Here is a 6,000-nt window from a genome sequence, read left to right on the forward strand (position 1 = left end):
CTTCCAACAGTGTGCCTATTCCAGCTCTGCATCGGTGTGGTCATGATGCACTATGGATGTCGCCCATCTAGGTGGCTATAGGGTTCATAGGTCACTTGACATGACTGAGGTTGTGGGTTCAAACCCCAGATGTTAATAATTGAGTGTGCGGGCTGTGAATGGTTCTATACTAGGAACTATCTGAATACTTCCCATGGGATCATTCATTGATTGGGCCTATACAACAGCCAAAAACTGGTAATGATTTTCCATATAAATGGGTTATTGTAGGCCTAGTCAGAAGAGTAAGCAAGGCCTACTCTGGTGACAAAGAGGTTTAATGTACCATCCACTAAGACGCATTAAGGAAAGAAAAGAACATCAATATGATAACTGGCTCTTTAGGTCCATCCCACGGTAATCCCGTCACACTTCATCTGGACAGTGTTCCTGCCCCGGAAGGGCCAGGTCAGGCAGATGGTGTGGTTACTGTCCCTCCAGGAGATAAGGCATTTACCATTTAAAAATGACCAATAAACTGCAACAGATCCACTTGAATAGGCGTCCGTTTTGGTAAACCTACCCCCTAACCTAACCTAAATTCAGCTGTGACAATAGGAAACTGCCCAAAGCAGGGTATCAAATAGCAAGCCGACATGCAAATTCTGCAAAGGAGTAGACTACAATACAGTGGGCTAATACTTAATAAAGCAAAAAAGTGTTTTCCTGATGTAATTAATAACCATTACGGTGGCCTACTCCGTGTCCCAGTTTTCGACAGAATTAAATCCTGAATATTCTACATGTTGTCAACAACGTATTTTGGGTGAAATTATGTTTATTTGCTTGTAGCCACTCAGAACCTTTTCAGAATATCGTTTCGAAAACATTCGAATCATAATAAGTTTATTAATATTTTGTCATTATTTCCCAAGCTCTTGTAAACGGTGGGATGAATTAATTGTAAAATAAATAAATGTAATTACAAGTAAATGCCAAAGACAAGTTATGCTTCTCAAGTTACCAAACCTCGCTTCCCAGTCGACGTAATTTTATTTCAATAAAGTCCTAAATTAGCCTTCTCGTGCGAATGGCTTATTGAGTTGCTGCAGCTTCATAAAAACAACATGTACAACAAACATACCAACCCAGTGCGACAGAGTTGTAAACGCTGCCAAGTTTTCTAAACGTCAACAATAGAGAGCATATTGAACAACACTATCGAATGTGTTCAAACATTATTATATTCGACGGGGAAAAAATGAAAGCAGGCAAGACATATTTTTACTTACGTTCCAATGTAGCCAAAAGCCTCGCCTCGCGACCGACAAAAGCCCTCACGACGCCAAGTTCTCTCCTTGAGCACAAAAAAACGTTGGACTTTTTTTTCTATTACGCGTCGAAGATAATCATTTTATTTCACCCAAGCCGCACTAACTTTACTCTTCTGTGCTGTTTTATCGGCGAATTCTCTCTATCTACCGATACGGGAATTCACGACGGGCGGCTTCTTTGTTCCGCGAGCCATTCCGTGGAAATCACCGTTCATGTGTCGCTGATACGCACTGATTGGCCAAGTCGCTCGAGGGATAGGATCCGCAATAGGTGATGGCTAGGGCAACAGCAGAGCCATTTCTTTCCGCAGTCCTAAAGTCAGCCCATTTTTCGTGGCGAGGATATAATAATTCGACTAGCTAGTTTTGCTCACAACACTGACCTCGGGGAGTGAAGAAGTATCCTAGTCTAAATTTGAAATGACCTTTTCTATGCAACTAGCCTAAATGTTACTAAATAGCATAGGCCTACATTGCCCAATATTGGACCAAAGGAGCCTAACGTTACTCCTTAGTCCAAATACGTTACATGTTCTGTATAAGGGAACTATACAGTCACCTCTCATGGCAGACCTCGTGGATCTGTTGCCGTGGGTTTGGGTTTTATGTTTGACAAAAGTAAAAAGTGGAGGGGGAGCCAGGCCATTCAGGATCTTAAATACAAGACGTGTTGCTATATTGCGCAATATTTCCCCAACTCGGGAGCTTATGTTTTCTGAGGATGTAACAGTGATTATGGCTATTGGCTTTCTATCAAGCACCTTGAGAACCTGATTGTAGACAGACTGACTGGGCTTTAATGTTGTCACTGTTGTGGTCAGCAAGCTTGGGCTTGTCCAACTAGTCTAGTGGTGTGGGGGCCAGTATGTTAAGTGGGGACCTCGGATGGGGTACCCCTCCTGTCTCAGCCAATGCATTGAAGTTCAGTTTGGCTACCTCTGTAGTCGGACAATTTCGCATGAATTGGAAATGAACAAGGTTGGATTTGGTTATTTGAGTTCCCTTTCTCACCTGCTTTTTAAAAGAGAGGTTGGAATCAAGTATCAGATACCACCTGGAGCCTCTCCCCAGACACATAGATATCTGGCTCAGTAGCATAAGATACCACCTGGAGCCTCTCCCCAGACACATAGATATCTGGCTCAGTAGCATCAGATACCACCTGGAGCCTCTCCCCAGACACATATATATCTGGCTCAGTAGCATCAGATACCACCTGGAGCCTCTCCCCAGACACATATCAGATATCTGGCTCAGTAGCATCAGATACCACCTGGAGCCTCTCCCCAGACACATATATATCTGGCTCAGTAGCATCAGATACCACCTGGAGCCTCTCCCCAGACACATAGATATCTGGCTCAGTAGCATCAGATACCACCTGGAGCCTCTCCCCAGACACATAGATATCTGGCTCAGTAGCATCAGATACCACCTGGAGCCTCTCCCCAGACACATATATATCTGGCTCAGTAGCATCAGATACCACCTGGAGCCTCTCCCCAGACACATAGATATCTGGCTCAGTAGCATCAGATACCACCTGGAGCCTCTCCCCAGACACATAGATATCTGGCTCAGTAGCATCAGATACCACCTGGAGCCTCTCCCCAGACACATATACCATATCTGGCTCAGATAGCATAAGATACCACCTGGAGCCTCTCCCCAGACACATATATATCTGGCTCAGTAGCATCAGATACCACCTGGAGCCTCTCCCCAGACACATAGATATCTGGCTCAGTAGCATCAGATACCACCTGAGCCTCCCCTAGATATCTGGCTCAGTAGTATCAGATACCACCTGGAGCCTCTCCCCAGACACATAGATATCTGGCTCAGTAGCATCAGATACCACCTGGAGCCTCTCCCCAGACACATATATATCTGGCTCAGTAGCATCAGATACCACCTGGAGCCTCTCCCCAGACACATATATATCTGGCTCAGTAGCATCAGATACCACCTGGAGCCTCTCCCCAGACACATATATATCTGGCTCAGTAGCATCAGATACCACCTGGAGCCTCTCCCCAGACACATATATATCTGGCTCAGTAGCATAAGATACCACCTGGAGCCTCTCCCCAGACACATATATATCTGGCTCAGTAGCATCAGATACCACCTGGAGCCTCTCCCCAGACACATAGATATCTGGCTCAGTAGCATCAGATACCACCTGGAGCCTCTCCCCAGACACATATATATCTGGCTCAGTAGCATCAGATACCACCTGGAGCCTCTCCCCAGACACATAGATATCTGGCTCAGTAGCATCAGATACCACCTGGAGCCTCTCCCCAGACACATAGATATCTGGCTCAGTAGTATCAGATACCACCTGGAGCCTCTCCCCAGACACATAGATATCTGGCTCAGTAGTATCAGATACCACCTGGAGCCTCTCCCCAGACACATAGATATCTGGCTCAGTAGCATCAGATACCACCTGGAGCCTCTCCCCAGACACATATATATCTGGCTCAGTAGCATCAGATACCACCTGGAGCCTCTCCCCAGACACATAGATATCTGGCTCAGTAGCATCAGATACCACCTGGAGCCTCTCCCCAGACACATAGATATCTGGCTCAGTAGTATCAGATACCACCTGGAGCCTCTCCCCAGACACATAGATATCTGGCTCAGTAGCATCAGATACCACCTGGAGCCTCTCCCCAGACACATAGATATCTGGCTCAGTAGCATCAGATACCACCTGGAGCCTCTCCCCAGACACATAGATATCTGGCTCAGTAGTATCAGATACCACCTGGAGCCTCTCCCCAGACACATAGATATCTGGCTCAGTAGCATCAGATACCACCTGGAGCCTCTCCCCAGACACACATAGATATCTGGCTCAGTAGTATCAGATACCACCTGGAGCCTCTCCCCAGACACATAGATATCTGGCTCAGTAGCATCAGATACCACCTGGAGCCTCTCCCCAGACACATAGATATCTGGCTCAGTAGTATCAGATACCACCTGGAGCCTCTCCCCAGACACATAGATATCTGGCTCAGTAGCATCAGATACCACCTGGAGCCTCTCCCCAGACACATATATATCTGGCTCAGTAGTATCAGATACCACCTGGAGCCTCTCCCCAGACACATAGATATCTGGCTCAGTAGCATCAGATACCACCTGGAGCCTCTCCCCAGACACATAGATATCTGGCTCAGTAGTATCAGATACCACCTGGAGCCTCTCCCCAGACACATATATATCTGGCTCAGTAGCATCAGATACCACCTGGAGCCTCTCCCCAGACACATATATATCTGGCTCAGTAGCATAAGATACCACCTGGAGCCTCTCCCCAGACACATAGATATCTGGCTCAGTAGCATCAGTTGCCCTCTTTGGGAAGAACATGCAGACAGCTTTGTTCACATTGAGTCCACTCTGTCTTATGTCTGTTTTCTGTAAACAAGCACTGTAAACATTGAAATATGGCCTGATAACCCTATAAAGGTGTGTATCAACTTAACCTTTTGTTTTTGGAAAATGATTTCTTGACAATATGAAAGCTAAGGCCTGCAAGCGATGTGTGTTAATGTTCGCACCAAGCGTTGCGGCTCTTAACATAGCTCCCCTACAGAAGACCTCGGCGACCAATGACTCTTATGTGTGAAGTAAGGAAACTTAGACTCATGATCAAGGGCTAAGGCCTACACAGCTATAGCCTTGAATACAGGCATGTAGGCTCTTCTCTTAATAGGCCTAAAGAGAGTAAGATAGGCCTACATGAGGAAGACCAGATAGTAGACATAGATGTTGTGATTTAGGGACTATAGATTCTGACCTAAGGGGCAGGATATCGAAATAGAGTGAAATCAATTTCAATGAGGCTTAGAGTTGAAATCAATACTAAACATCACCATTGATCACAAGTCATTGTACAACAATATTGATTATATTTTGTCATTATACACATTACCATTGATCGCCCAATGGTATACGTCTAAGCGCTTGACTGCATACAGCTCAGAATTGTTCAAATGGTGCCAGGGGTAGGCTTATGCTTAACTGTGCTCAGCCTGCATATCCGTGTGTGTGTGTGTGTGTGTGTGGTCAGACTGCCAGATGAATCTGTTCTCACTGCTGTTGACACCTGACATTAACAGAGCTGTCTGCTCAGCACTTTTATTTCCCCTTGTGATTTGATCCATAGAACTATGTCAATTCTCTCTTTCTCTCTCGCTCTTGCTCTTTCTTTCTCTGCTCTCTCTCTCTCTCTCTCACACACACTCACACACACACACACACACACACACACACACACACACACACACACACACACACACACACACACACACACACACACACACACACACACACACACACACACACACACACACACACACACACACACACACACACACACACACACACACACACACGTGGGGCTATGAATCATCATCATCAGTTGGATGTTTATGTCTTAGAGCAACCATCTCGCTGGGGCTGTAAACTACAGACTGTGTGTGTGTTCTGTGAGCTCCAGACAGACTGTGTGTGTGTGTGTTCTGTGAGCTCCAGATAGACTGTGTGTGTGGTTCTCATAATCTTTTCATACTTTACCCCAGCCTCCCATAAATGTTCCCACCACCAGTTGCTGAAACTTCTTCAAGTCTATAGACACTCACGTCTCTCACTGTCTCTGCTCTCT

The 6,000-nt window shown here is 45.8% G+C and overlaps 1 protein-coding gene across 1 annotated transcript in view; it reads right to left on the reverse strand.

Moving 5' to 3' along the window:
- LOC112265679 (SPRY domain-containing SOCS box protein 4) overlaps nt 1-1,753 on the reverse strand; it is a 51,290-nt gene extending 49,537 nt beyond the window's left edge. Inside the window, exon 1 of the mRNA XM_024443214.2 lies at nt 1,272-1,753. The gene's annotated coding sequence lies outside the window, so the exon portion shown is untranslated. The remainder of the gene's footprint in view (nt 1-1,271) is intronic.
- Between the last annotated feature and the right edge of the window lie 4,247 nt (nt 1,754-6,000).

Source organism: Oncorhynchus tshawytscha, linkage group LG13 (genome assembly GCF_018296145.1).
Source record: "Oncorhynchus tshawytscha isolate Ot180627B linkage group LG13, Otsh_v2.0, whole genome shotgun sequence".
Taxonomy (NCBI): Eukaryota; Metazoa; Chordata; class Actinopteri; order Salmoniformes; family Salmonidae; genus Oncorhynchus; species Oncorhynchus tshawytscha.